This window comes from Schistocerca americana, chromosome 1 (assembly GCF_021461395.2).
Source record: "Schistocerca americana isolate TAMUIC-IGC-003095 chromosome 1, iqSchAmer2.1, whole genome shotgun sequence".
In the NCBI taxonomy this organism is placed as follows: domain Eukaryota; kingdom Metazoa; phylum Arthropoda; class Insecta; order Orthoptera; family Acrididae; genus Schistocerca; species Schistocerca americana.
Window position 1 is genome coordinate 28,613,473 of NC_060119.1, and position 16,010 is coordinate 28,629,482.

Here is a 16,010-nt window from a genome sequence, read left to right on the forward strand (position 1 = left end):
CAGATCTGGCATATATTAGTTTACAAATTGAAATGGGAAAACCTAATGATCCTAAACTTTTGAATTCCTAGTATTGCAGTATACAAGGGTGCCAGAAAACTCTCTACATGGATAAAATACAATGTTTCCACGTTAACAGAAACAGATATGCAAGTTGTTAATTATTGAGAATGTTCAATGAATGAATAAATCCACTCTATATCACCAGATACATATAGAACTCCATGTCCGATATAAAAATGACAGAACAAGCTATACCACATATCCTCCATACACACACGTATATTTCTCTACAGATAACTGCAATACAACACCTTTCCAATACTCACAGTACACATATCAAACCACTTACATTAACACTGTATCAAGAATGCAGAAAGAAGACTTGGTCTCACGAAGAAATATAACTCTACAAAACACTATATACGCTATACAAAAATCCCACTCACACATACAGATCAGAACACAACATTAGATCACCCTACATATGAGACTATATACTCAATGACACTCATTTTGTGCACTATTTAAACAAATGACATGAAGAAGCAAGAGAGAAAAAACCGCACATGAAGAAATATGTCTCCAAAATAAAACAATAATACTATTGAACAAACACACTACAAATACCTCATCTGTACACAGATACAACCACATAATGCGTGCATACTACAGAACTCTCTTACACAGCACATACACAATACAAAATTAAAAACACCTAAAATGAAATTACATGAAGAATCAAGAAAGCAGATTTCCAAACATGAAGAGAGAAGATGAACTTCCACAAACAACGTCTCTATACAACACCAACAAGCTTCCAAATACACTTCAGTACACTGACACAAAACAAGCAATGGAGGATATGTAACGGTCAATGAGACTTGCAAAGCCATTAGCTGCATCTTAAAATTGAGACATATTAGGTGATGACACCTACCTCTGAGTGTTCTCTAAATTAAAGAATATGATTTTATTTCAAGAGTATTTGACATAATCAGATGAGTACTGTGATGAATAAAGTAAATAAATGAAACAGAGGATAAGATGTTAATAATAAAAAATGACTAATATAGCTAACCATATACAGCTTACCACATACTAAGTTCATGGATGGATTAAAGTATCGAACACCTCGGTATTGAAACGGAGTACCATTTATGATGTATATAATTCTGGCATACAATAGTTTACAAATGAAAATGGAAAGAAACCTAATAAACCTAAACTTTTCAATTTCTATTATTGCAGTATACAAGTGTGCCAGAAAACTCTCTACGTGGAGAAAATACATTGTTACCATGTTTCCAGAAACAGATATGCAAGCTGTTAATTATTGAGAAAGTTCAATGACAGAATAAATCCACTCCATATCTCCTGATACATATAGAACTCCATGTCCGATATAAAAATGGCAGAACAAGCTATACCTCATATCCTCCATACAAACTCGTATATTTCTCTACAGATAACTGCAATACACCACCTTTCCAACACTCACCGTCCACATATCAAACCACTTACCTTAACACTTCATGAAGAATGCAGAAAGAAGGTTTGGTCTCATGAAGAAATATGTCTCTACAAAACACTATATACACTGTACAAAAAACCCACTCACACATACAGATCAGAACACAGCATTAGATCACTCTACATATGAAAATATATACCCAGTGGCACTCGTTTTACACACTACTTAGACAAATGACATGAAGAATCAAGAGAGAGAAGAGAACCACAAATGAAGAAACGTGTCTCCGAAATACAACATTAATACTATTCGACAATCATACTTCAAATATCTCAACTGGACACAGACACAACAACACAATGCATTCATACTACAGAGCTCTCTTACACAGCGCCTACATAATACAAAATTAAAAACACCAAAAATGAAATTACATGAAGAATCAAGAAAGAAGATTTCCAAACATGAATAGAGAATATGAACTTCCAGAAACAATGACTCTATACAACACAAACAAGCTTCCAAATACACTTCAGTACACTGACACAAAACATGCAATGGAGGATATGTAACGGTCATTGAGACCTGCAAAGCCATTAGCTGCATCTTAAAATTGAGACATATTAGGTGATGTCACCTACCACTCTATGTTCTCTAAATGAAAGGACATGAATTTATTTCGAGACTATTTGACATATTCAATTGTGTACCGTGATGAATAATCTAAATAACTGAAACATATGATAAAATGTTACAAATAAAACATGACTAACATAGCTTACAATATGCAGCTTACCATAGGCTAAGTTCATGGATGGATTAAAGCATCGGACGGCTCGGTATGGAAACGGAGTACCATATATGATGTTTACAATTGTGGCATATATTAGTTTACATATGAAAATGGGAAAGAAATCTAATAATCCTAAACTTTTGAATTCCTATTATTGCAGTATACAAGTGTTCCAGAAATCTCTCTACACGGATAAAATACAATGTTACCATTTTCCAGAAACAGATATGCAAGCTGTTAATTATTGAGAATGTTCAATGAATGAAGAAATCCGATCTGTATCACCAGATACATATAGTGCTCCATGTCCGATATAAAAATGGCTGAACAAGCTATGCCACATATCCTCCATTCATTCACGTATATTTATCTACAGATAACTGCAATACAACACCTATCCAACACTCACAGTCCACATATCAAACCGCTTAAATTAACACCACATGAAGAATGCAAAAGAAGATTTGGTCTCATGAAGAAATACGTCTCTTCAAACACTATATACGCTATACAAAAATCCCACTCACAAATACAGATCAGAACACAGCATTAGATCACTCTACATATGAAAATATCTACCCAATGACACTCAATTTACACACTACTTAGACAAATTACATGAAGAATCAAGAGAGAGAAGAGAAGCACAAATGAAGAAACGTGTCTCCGAAATGCAACATTAGTACTATTCAACAAACACACTTCAAATATCTCAACGGGACACAGGCTCAACAACACAATGCTTTCATGCTACAGAACTCTCTTACACAGCACCTACACAATACAAAATTAAAAACTCCTAAAATGAAATTACATGAAGAATCAAGAAAGTAGATTTCCAAACATGAAGTGACAAGATCAACTTCCACAAACAACGACTCTATACAACACCAACAAAGTTCCAAATACACTGCTGTACACTGACACAAAATATGCAATGGAGGATATGTAACGGTCAATGAGGCTTCCAAAGCCACTAGCTGCATCTTAAAATTGAGACATATTAGGTGATGACACCTACCTCTGAGTGTTCTCTAAATTAAAGAATATGATTTTATTTCAAGAGTATTTGACATAATCAGATGAGTACTGTGATGAATAAAGTAAGTAAATGAAACAGAGGATAAGATGTTAATAATAAAAAATGACTAATACAGCTTACCATATGCAGCTTACCATATGCTAAGTTCATGGATGGATTAAAGTATCGAACACCTCGGTATTGAAACGCAGTACCATTTATGATGTATATAATTCTGGCATACAATAGTTTACAAATGAAAATGGAAAGAAACCTAATAAACCTAAACTTTTCAATTTCTCTTATTGCAGTATACAAGTGTGCCAGAAAACTCTCTACGTGGAGAAAATACATTGTTACCATGTTTCCAGAAACAGATATGCAAGCTGTTAATTATTGAGAGAGTTCAATGACAGAATAAATCCACTCCATATCTCCTGATACATATAGAACTCCATGTCCGATATAAAAATGGCAGAACAAGCTATACCTCATATCCTCCATACATACTCGTATATTTCTCTACAGATAACTGCAATACAACACCTTTCCAACACTCACAGTCCACATATCAAACCACTTACCATAACACTACATGAAGAATGCAGAAAGAAGGTTTGTTCTCATGAAGAAATATGTCTCTACAAAACACTATATACACTGTACAAAAAACCCACTCACACATACAGATCAGAACACAGCATTAGATCACTCTACATATGAAAATATATACCCAGTGGCACTCGTTTTACACACTACTTAGACAAATGACATGAAGAATCAAGAGAGAGAAGAGAACCACAAATGAAGAAACGTGTCTCCGAAATACAACATTAATACTATTCGACAATCATACTTCAAATATCTCAACTGTACACAGACACAACAACACAATGCATTCATACTAAGAGCTCTCTTACACAGCGCCTACATAATACAAAATTAAAAACACCAAAAATGAAATTACATGAAGAATCAAGAAAGAAGATTTTCAAACATGAAGAGAAAAGTTGAACTTCCACAAACAATGACTCTATACAACACAAACAAGCTTCCAAATACACTTCAGTACACTGACACAAAACATGCAATGGAGGATATGTAACGGTCATTGAGACCTGCAAAGCCATTAGCTGCATCTTAAAATTGCGACATATTAGGTGATGACACCTACCACTGAGTGTTCTCTAAATGAAAGAACATGAATTTATTTCGAGAGTATTTAACATGTTCAATTGCGTACTGTGATGAATAATGTAAATAACTGAAACACATGATAAAATGTTACTAATAAAACATGACTAATATAGCTTACGATATGCAGCTTACCATAAGCTAAGTTCATGGGTGGATTAAAGCATCGGACGCCTCGGTATGGAAACGGAGTACCACATAAGATGTATACAATTCTGGCATATATTAGTTTACATATAAAAATGGGAAAGAAATCTAATAATCCTAAACTTTTGAATTCCTATTATTGCAGTATACAAGTGTGCCAGAAAACTCTCTACACGGATAAAATACAATGTTACCATGTTTCCAGAAACAGATATGCAAGCTGTTAATTATTGAGAATGTTCAATGAATGAATAAATCCAATCTGTATCACCAGATACATATAGAGCTCCATGTCCGATATAAAAATGGCAGAACAAGCTAAGCCACATATCCTCCATTCATCCACGTATATTTCTCTACAGATAGCTACAATACAACACCTATCCAACACTCACAGTCTACATATCAAACCGCTTAAATTAACACTACATGAAAAATGCAAAAGAAGATTTGGTCTCATGAAGAAATACGTCTCTACAAAACACTATATACGCTATACAAAAAACCCACTCACAAATACAGATCAGAGCACAGCATTAGATCACTCTACATATGAAAATATATACCCAATGACACTCAATTTACACACTACTTAGACAAATTACATGAAGAATCAAGAGAAAGAAGAGAACCACAAATGAAGAAATGTGTCTCCGAAATACAACATTGATACTATTCAACAAACACACTTCAAATATCTCAACGGGACACAGACACAACAACACAATGCTTTCATACTACAGAAGTCTCTTACACAGCGCCTACACAATACAAAATTAAAAACACCAAAAATAGAAGTACATGAAGAATCAATAAAAAAGATATCCAAACATGAAGAGTGAAGATGAATTTCGACAACCAACGCCTCTATAGAACACAAACAAGCTTCCAAATACACTTCAGTACACTGACAAAAAACATGCAATGGAGGATATGTAATGGTCATTGAGACCTGCAAAGCCATTAGCTACATCTTAAAATTGAAACATATTAGATGATGACACCTACCAATGAGTGTTCTCTAAATGAAAGAACATGAATTCCTTTCAAGAGTATTTGACATATTCAATTGCGTACTGTGATGAATTAAGTAAAAAACTGAAACAGATGACAAAATGTTACTAATAAACATGACTAATATAGCTTACCGTGTGCAGCTTACCATATGCTAAGTTCATGGATGGATTAAAGCATCGGACACCCTGGTATTGAAACGGAATACCATTTATGATGTATACAATTCTGGCATATATTAGTTTAGAAATGAAAATGGGAATGAAACCTAATAATCCTAAACTTTTGAATTCCTATTATTGCAGTAAACAAGTGTGCCAGAAAACTCTCTACATGGATAAAATACATTGTTACCATGTTTCCAGAAACAGATATGCAAGCTGTTAATTATTGGGAATGTTCAATGAATGAATAAATCCACTCGATATCAGCAGATACATATAGATCTACATGTCCGATATAAAAATGGCAAAACAAGCTATACCACATATAATCCATACACAGACATATATTTCTCTACAGGAAACTGCAATACAACACCTTTCCAACACTCACAGTCCACATATCAAACCGCTTAAATTAACACTACATGAAAAATGCAAAAGAAGATTTGGTCTCATGAAGAAATACGTCTCTACAAAACACTATATACGCTATACAAAAAACCCACTCACAAATACAGATCAGAGCACAGCATTAGATCACTCTACATATGAAAATATATACCCAATGACACTCAATTTACACACTACTTAGACAAATGACATGAAGAATCAAGAGAGAGAAGAGAACCACAAATGAACAAACGTGTCTCCGAAATACAACACTAATACTATTCGACAATCATACTTAAAGTATCTCAACTGGACACAGACACAACAACACAATGCATTCATACTACAGAACGTTCTTACACAGCACCTACACAATACAAAATTAAAAACACCAAAAATAAAATTACATGAAGAATCAAGAAAGAAGATTTCCAAACATGAGGAGCGAAGATGAACTTCCACAACCAAAGACTCTATACAACACAAACAAGCTTCCAAATACATTTCAGTACACTGACACAAAACATGCAATGGTGGATATGTAACGGTGATTGAGACCTGAAGTGCCATTAGCTGCATCTTAAAATTGAGACATATTAGGTGATGACACCTACCACTCAATGTTCTCTAAATGAAAGAACATGAATTTATTTCGAGAGTATTTGACATATTCAATTGCATACTGTGATGAATAAAGTAAAAAACTGAAACAGATGATAAAATGTTACTAATAAAACATGACTAATATAGCTTACCATATGCAGCTTACCATATGCTAAGTTCATGTATGGATTAAAGCATCGGACGCCTCGGTATGGAAACGGAGTACCATTTATGATGTATACAGATCTGGCATATATTAGTTTACAAATGGAAATGGGAAAACCTAATGATCCTAAACTTTTGAATTCCTAGTATTGCAGTATACAAGTGTGCCAGAAAACTCTCTACATGGATAAAATACAATGTTTCCATGTTAACAGAAACAGATATGCAAGCTGTTAATTATTGAGAATGTTCAGTGAATGAATAAATCCACTCTATATCACCAGATACATATAGAACTCAATGTCCGATATAAAAATGGCAGAACAAGCTATACCACATATCCTCCATACACACACGTATATTTCTCTACAGATAACTGCAATACAACACCTTTCCAACACTCACAGTACACATATCAAACCACTTACATTAACACTGTATGAAGAATGCAGAAAGAAGACTTGGTCTCACGAAGAAATGTAACTCTACAAAACACTATATACGCTATACAAAAATCCCACTCACACATACAGATCAGAACACAACATTAGATCACCCTACATATGAGACTATATACTCAATGACACTCATTTTGTACACTATTTAAACAAATGACATGAAGAAGCAAGAGAGAAAGAACCGCACATGAAGAAATATGTCTCCAAAATAAAACAATAATACTATTGAACAAACACAATACAAATACCTCATCTGTACACAGATACAACCACACAACGCATTCATACTACAGAACAAACACACTACAAATACCTCATCTGTACACAGATACAACAACACAATGCATTCATACTACAGAACTCTCTTACACAGCACATACACAATACAAAATTAAAAACACCTAAAATGAAATTACATGAAGAATCAAGAAAGAAGATTTCCAAACATGAGGAGAGAAGATGAACTTCCACAAACAACGACTCTATACAACACAAACAAGCTTCCAAATACACTTCAGTACACTGACACAAAACATGCAATGGAGGATATGTAACGGTCAATGAGACTTGCAAAGCCATTAGCTGCATCTTAAAATTGAGACATATTAGGTGATGACACCTACCTCTGAGTGTTCTCTAAATTAAGGAATATGATTTTATTTCAAGAGTATTTGACATAATCAGATGAGTACTGTGATGAATAAAGTAAATAAATGAAACAGAGGATAAGATGTTAATAATAAAAAATGACTAATATAGCTTACGATATGCAGCTTACCATAAGCTAAGTTCATGGATGGATTAAAGCATCGGACGCCTCGGTATGGAACCGGAGTACCATATATGATGTATACAATTCTGGCATATATTAGTTTACATATGAAAATGGGAAAGAAATCTAATAACCCTAAACTTTTGAATTCCTATTATTGCAGTATACAAGAGTGACAGAAAACTCTCTACATGGATAAAATACAATGTTACCATGTTTCCAGAAACAGATATGCAAGCTGTTAATTATTGAGAATGTTCAATGAATGAATAAATCCAATCTGTATCACCAGATACATATAGAGCTCCATGTCCGATATAAAAATGGCAGAACCAGCTAAGCCACATATCCTCCATTCATCCACGTATATTTCTTTACAGATAACTGCAATACAACACCTATCCAACACACACAGTCCACATATCAAACCACTTAAATTAACACTACATGAAGAATGCAATAGAAGATTTGGTCTCATGAAGAAATACGTCTCTACAAAACACTATATACGCTATACAAAAAACCCACTCAAAAATACAGATCAGAACACAGCATTAGATCACTCTACATATGAAAATCTATACCCAATGACACTCAATTTACACACAACTTAGACAAATTACATGAGGAATCAAGAGAGAGAAGAGAACCACAAATGAAGAAACGTGTCTCCGAAATACAACATTAATACTATTCAACAAACACACTTCAAATATCTCAACGGGACACAGACACAACAACACAATGCTTTCATACTACAGAACTCTCTTACACAGCACCTACACAATACAAAATTAAAAACACCAAAAATAAAATTACATGAAGAATCAAGAAAGAAGATTTCCAAACATGAAGAGCGAAGATGAACTTCCACAACCAACGACTCTATACAACACAAACAAGCTTCCAAATACATTTCAGTACACTGACACAAAACATGCAATGGAGGATATGTTACGGTGATTGAGACCTGCAAAGCCATTAGCTGCATCTTAAAATTGAGGCATATTAGGTGATGACACCTACCACTGAGTGTTCTCTAGATGAAAGAACATGAATTTATTTCAAGAGTATTTGACATATTCAGATGCGTACTGTGATGAATAAAGTAAATAAATGAAACAGATGATAAGATATTAATAATAAAAAATGACTAATATAGCTTGCCATATGCAGCTTACCATATGCAGCTTACCATATGCTATGTTCATGGAAGGATTAAATTATCGGACAACTCGGTATTGAAACGGAGTACCATTTATGATGTATATAATTCTTGCATACAATAGTTTACAAATGAAAATGGAAAGAAACCTAATAAACCTAAACTTTTCAATTTCTATTATTGCAGTATACAAGTGTGCCAGAAAACTCTCTACGTGGAGAAAATACATTGTTACCATGTTTCCAGAAACAGATATGCAAGCTGTTAATTATTGAGAAAGTTCAATGACAGAATAAATCCACTCCATATCTCCTGATACATATAGAACTCCATGTCCAATATAAAAATGGCAGAACAAGCTATACCTCATATCCTCGATACATACTCGTATATTTCTCTACAGATAACTGCAATACAACACCTTTCCAACACTCACAGTCACACATATCAAACCCCTTACCTTAACACTACATGAAGAATGCAGAAAGAAGGTTTGGTCTCATGCAGAAATATGTCTCTACAAAACACTATATACACTGTACAAAAAACCCACTCACACATACAGATCAGAACACAGCATTAGATCACTCTACATATGAAAATATATACCCAGTGGCACTCGTTTTACACACTACTTAGACAAATGACATGAAGAATCAAGAGAGAGAAGAGAACCACAAATGAAGAAACGTGTCTCCGAAATACAACATTAATACTATTCGACAATCATACTTCAAATATCTCAACTGGACACAGACGCAACAACACAATGCATTCATACTACAGAGCTCTATTACACAGCGCCTAGATAATACAAAATTAAAAACACCAAAAATGAAATTACATGAAGAATCAAGAAAGAAGATTTCCAAACATGAAGAGAGAAGATGAACTTCCACAAACAATGACTCTATACAACACAAACAAGCTTCCAAATACACTTCAGTACACTGACACAAAACATGCAATGGAGGATATGTAACGGTCATTGAGACCTGCAAAGCCATTAGCTGCATCTTAAAATTGAGACATATTAGGTGATGACACCTACCACTCAATGTTCTCTAAATGAAAGAACATGAATTTATTTGGAGAGTATTTGACATATTCAATTGCATACTGTGATGAATAATGTAAATAACTAAAACACATGATAAAATGTTACTAACAAAACATGACTAATATAGCTTACGATATGCAGCTTACCATAAGCTAAGTTCATGGATGGATTAAAGCATCGGACGCCTCGGTATGGAAACGGAGTACCATATATGATGTACACAATTCTGGCATATATTAGTTTACATATGAAAATGGGAAAGAAATCTAATAATTCTAAACTTTTGAATTCCTATTATTGCAGTATACAAGAGTGACAGAAAACTCTCTACATGGATAAAATACAATGTTACCATGTTTCCAGAAACAGATATGCAAGCTGTTAATTATTGAGAATGTTCAATGAATGAATAAATCCAATCTGTATCACCAGATACATATAGAGCTCCATGTCCGATATAAAAATGGCAGAACCAGCTAAGCCACATATCCTCCATTCATCCACGTATATTTCTTTACAGATAAGTGCAATACAACACCTATCCAACACTCACAGTCCACATATCAAACCACTTAAATTAACACTACATGAAGAATGCAGAAAGAAGATTTGGTCTCATGAAGAAATACGTCTCTGCAAAACACTATATACGCTATACAAAAAACCCACTCACAAATACAGATCAGAACACAGCATTAGATCACTCTACATATGAAAATATATACCCAATGACACTCAATTTACACACTACTTAGACAAATTACATGAAGAATCAAGAGAGAGAAGAGAACCACAAATGAAGAAACGTGTCTCCGAAATACAACATTAATACCATTCAACAAACACACTTCAAATATCTCAACGGGACACAGACACAACAACACAATGCTCTCATACTACAGAACTCTCTTACACAGCACCTACACAATACAAAATTAAAAACACCAAAAATAAAATTACATGATGAATCAAGAAAGAAGATTTCCAAACATGCAGAGCAAAGATGAACTTCCACAACCAACGACTCCATACAACACAAACAAGCTTCCAAATACATTTCAGTACACTGACACAAAACATGCAATGGAGGATATGTAACGGTGATTGAGACCTGCAAAGCCATTAGCTGCATCTTAAAATTGAGGCATATTAGGTGATGACACCTACCACTGAGTGTTCTCTAGATGAAAGAACATGAATTTATTTCAAGAGTATTTGACATATTCAGATGCGTACTGTGATGAATAAAGTAAATAAATGAAACAGATGATAAGATATTAATAATAAAAAATGACTAATATTGCTTGCCATATGCAGCTTACCATATGCAGCTTACCATATGCTAAGTTCATGGATGGATTAAATTATCGGACAACTCGGTATTGAAACGAAGTACCATTTATGATGTATACAGATCTGGCATACATTAGTGTACAAATGGAAATGGGAAAACCTAATGATCCTAAACTTTTGAATTCCTAGTATTGCAGTATACAAGTGTGCCAGAAAACTCTCTACATGGATAAAATACAATGTTTCCATGTTAACAGAAACAGATATGCAAGCTGTTAATTATTAAGAATGTTCAATGAATGAATAAATCCACTCTATATCACCAGATACATATAGAACTCCATGTCCGATATAAAAATGGCAGAACAAGCTATACCACATATCCTCCATACACACACGTATATTTCTCTACAGATAACTGCAATACAACACCTTTCCAATACTCACAGTACACATATCAAACCACTTACATTAACACTGTATGAAGAATGCAGAAAGAAGACTTGGTCTCACGAAGAAATATAACTCTACAAAACACTATATACGCTATACAAAAATCCCACTCACACATACAGATCAGAACACAACATTAGATCACCCTACATATGAGACTATATACTCAATGACACTCATTTTGTACACTATTTAAACAAATGACATGAAGAAGCAAGAGAGAAAAAACCGCACATGAAGAAATATGTCTCCAAAATAAAACAATAATACTATTGAACAAACACACTACAAATACCTCATCTGTACACAGATACAACGACATAATGCATTCATACTACAGAACTCTCTTACACAGCACATACACAATACAAAATTAAAAACACCTAAAATGAAATTACATGAAGAATCAAGAAAGAAGATTTCCAAACATGAAGAGAGAAGATGAACTTCCACAAACAACGACTCTATACAACACCAACAAGCTTCCAAATACACTTCAGTACACTGAGACAAAACATGCAATGGAGGATATGTAACGGTCAATGAGACTTGCAAAGCCATTAGCTGCATCTTAAAATTGAGACATATTAGGTGATGACACCTACCTCTGAGTGTTCTCTAAATTAAAGAATATGATTTTATTTCAAGAGTATTTGACATAATTAGATGAGTACTGTGATGAATAAAGTAAATAAATTAAACAGAGGATAAGATGTTAATAATAAAAAATGACTAATATAGCTTACCATATGCAGCTTACCATATACTAAGTTCATGGATGGATTAAAGTATCGAACACCTCGGTATTGAAACGGAGTACAATTTATGATGTATATAATTCTGGCATACAATAGTTTACAAATGAAAATGGAAAGAAACCTAATAAACCTAAACTTTTCAATTTCTATTATTGCAGTATACAAGTGTGCCAGAAAACTCTCTACGTGGAGAAAATACACTGTTACCATGTTTCCAGAAACAGATATGCAAGCTGTTAATTATAGAGAAAGTTCAATGACAGAATAAATCCACTCCATATCTCCTGATACATATAGAACTCCATGTCCAATATAAAAATGGCAGAACAAGCTATACCTCATATCCTCCATACATACTCGTATATTTCTCTACAGATAACTGCAATACAACACCTTTCCAACACTCACAGTCACACATATCAAACCCCTTACCTTAACACTACATGAAGAATGCAGAAAGAAGGTTTGGTCTCATGAAGAAATATGTCTCTACAAAACACTATATACACTGTACAAAAAACCCACTCACACATACAGATCAGAACACAGCATTAGATCACTCTACATATGAAAATATATACCCAGTGGCACTCGTTTTACACACTACTTAGACAAATGACATGAAGAATCAAGAGAGAGAAGAGAACCACAAATGAACAAACGTGTCTCCGAAATACAACATTAATACTATTCGACAATCATACTTCAAATATCTCAACTGGACACAGACGCAACAACACAATGCATTCATACTACAGAGCTCTATTACACAGCGCCTAGATAATACAAAATTAAAATCACCAAAAATGAAATTACATGAAGAATCAAGAAAGAAGATTTCCAAACATGAAGAGAGAAGATGAACTTCCACAAACAATGACTCTATACAACACAAACAAGCTTCCAAATACACTTCAGTACACTGACACAAAACATGCAATGGAGGATATGTAACGGTCATTGAGACCTGCAAAGCCATTAGCTGCATCTTAAAATTGAGACATATTAGGTGATGACACCTACCACTCAATGTTCTCTAAATGAAAGAACATGAATTTATTTGGAGAGTATTTGACATATTCAATTGCATACTGTGATGAATAATGTAAATAACTGAAACACATGATAAAATGTTACTAATAAAACATGACTAATATAGCTTACGATATGCAGCTTACCATAAGCTAAGTTCATGGATGGATTAAAGCATCGGACGCCTCGGTATGGAAACGGAGTACCATATATGATGTACACAATTCTGGCATATATTAGTTTACATATGAAAATGGGAAAGAAATCTAATAATCCTAAACTTTTGAATTCCTATTATTGCAGTATACAAGAGTGACAGAAAACTCTCTACATGGATAAAATACAATGTTACCATGTTTGCAGAAACAGATATGCAAGCTGTTAATTATTGAGAATGTTCAATGAATGAATAAATCCAATCTGTATCACCAAATACATATAGAGCTCCATGTCCGATATAAAAATGGCAGAACCAGCTAAGCCACATATCCTCCATTCATCCACGTATATTTCTTTACAGATAAGTGCAATACAACACCTATCCAACACTCACAGTCCACATATCAAACCACTTAAATTAACACTACATGAAGAATGCAGAAAGAAAATTTGGTCTCATGAAGAAATACGTCTCTGCAAAACACTATATACGCTATACAAAAAACCCACTCACAAATACAGATCAGAACACAGCATTAGATCACTCTACATACGAAAATATATACCCAATGACACTCAATTTACACACTACTTAGACAAATTACATGAAGAACCAAGAGAGAGAAGAGAACCACAAGTGAAGAAACGTGTCTCCGAAATACAACATTAATACCATTCAACAAACACACTTCAAATATCTCAACGGGACACAGACACAACAACACAATGCTCTCATACTACAGAACTCTCTTACACAGCACCTACACAATACAAAATTAAAAACACCAAAAATAAAATTACATGATGAATCAAGAAAGAAGATTTCCAAACATGCAGAGCAAAGATGAACTTCCACAACCAACGACTCCATACAACACAAACAAGCTTCCAAATACATTTCAGTACACTGACACAAAACATGCAATGGAGGATATGTAACGGTGATTGAGACCTGCAAAGCCATTAGCTGCATCTTAAAATTGAGGCATATTAGGTGATGACACCTACCACTGAGTGTTCTCTAGATGAAAGAACATGAATTTATTTCAAGAGTATTTGACATATTCAGATGCATACTGTGATGAATAAAGTAAATAAATGAAACAGATGATAAGATATTAATAATAAAAAATGACTAATATTGCTTGCCATATGCAGCTTACCATATGCAGCTTACCATATGCTAAGTTCATGGATGGATTAAATTATCGGACAACTCGGTATTGAAACGAAGTACCATTTATGATGTATACAGATCTGGCATATATTAGTGTACAAATGGAAATGGGAAAACCTAATGATCCTAAACTTTTGAATTCCTAGTATTGCAGTATACAAGTGTGCCAGAAAACTCTCTACATGGATAAAATACAATGTTTCCATGTTAACAGAAACAGATATGCAAGCTGTTAATTATTGAGAATGTTCAATGAATGAATAAATCCACTCTATATCACCAGATACATATAGAACTCCATGTCCGATATAAAAATGGCAGAACAAGCTATACCACATATCCTCCATACACACACGTATATTTCTCTACAGATAACTGCAATACAACACCTTTCCAATACTCACAGTACACATATCAAACCACTTACATTAACACTGTATGAAGAATGCAGAAAGAAGACTTGGTCTCACGAAGAAATATAACTCTACAAAACACTATATACGCTATACAAAAATCCCACTCACACATACAGATCAGAACACAACATTAGATCACCCTACATATGAGACTATATACTCAATGACACTCATTTTGTACACTATTTAAACAAATGACATGAAGAAGCAAGAGAGAAAAAACCGCACATGAAGAAATATGTCTCCAAAATAAAACAATAATACTATTCAACAAACACACTACAAATACCTCATCTGTACAC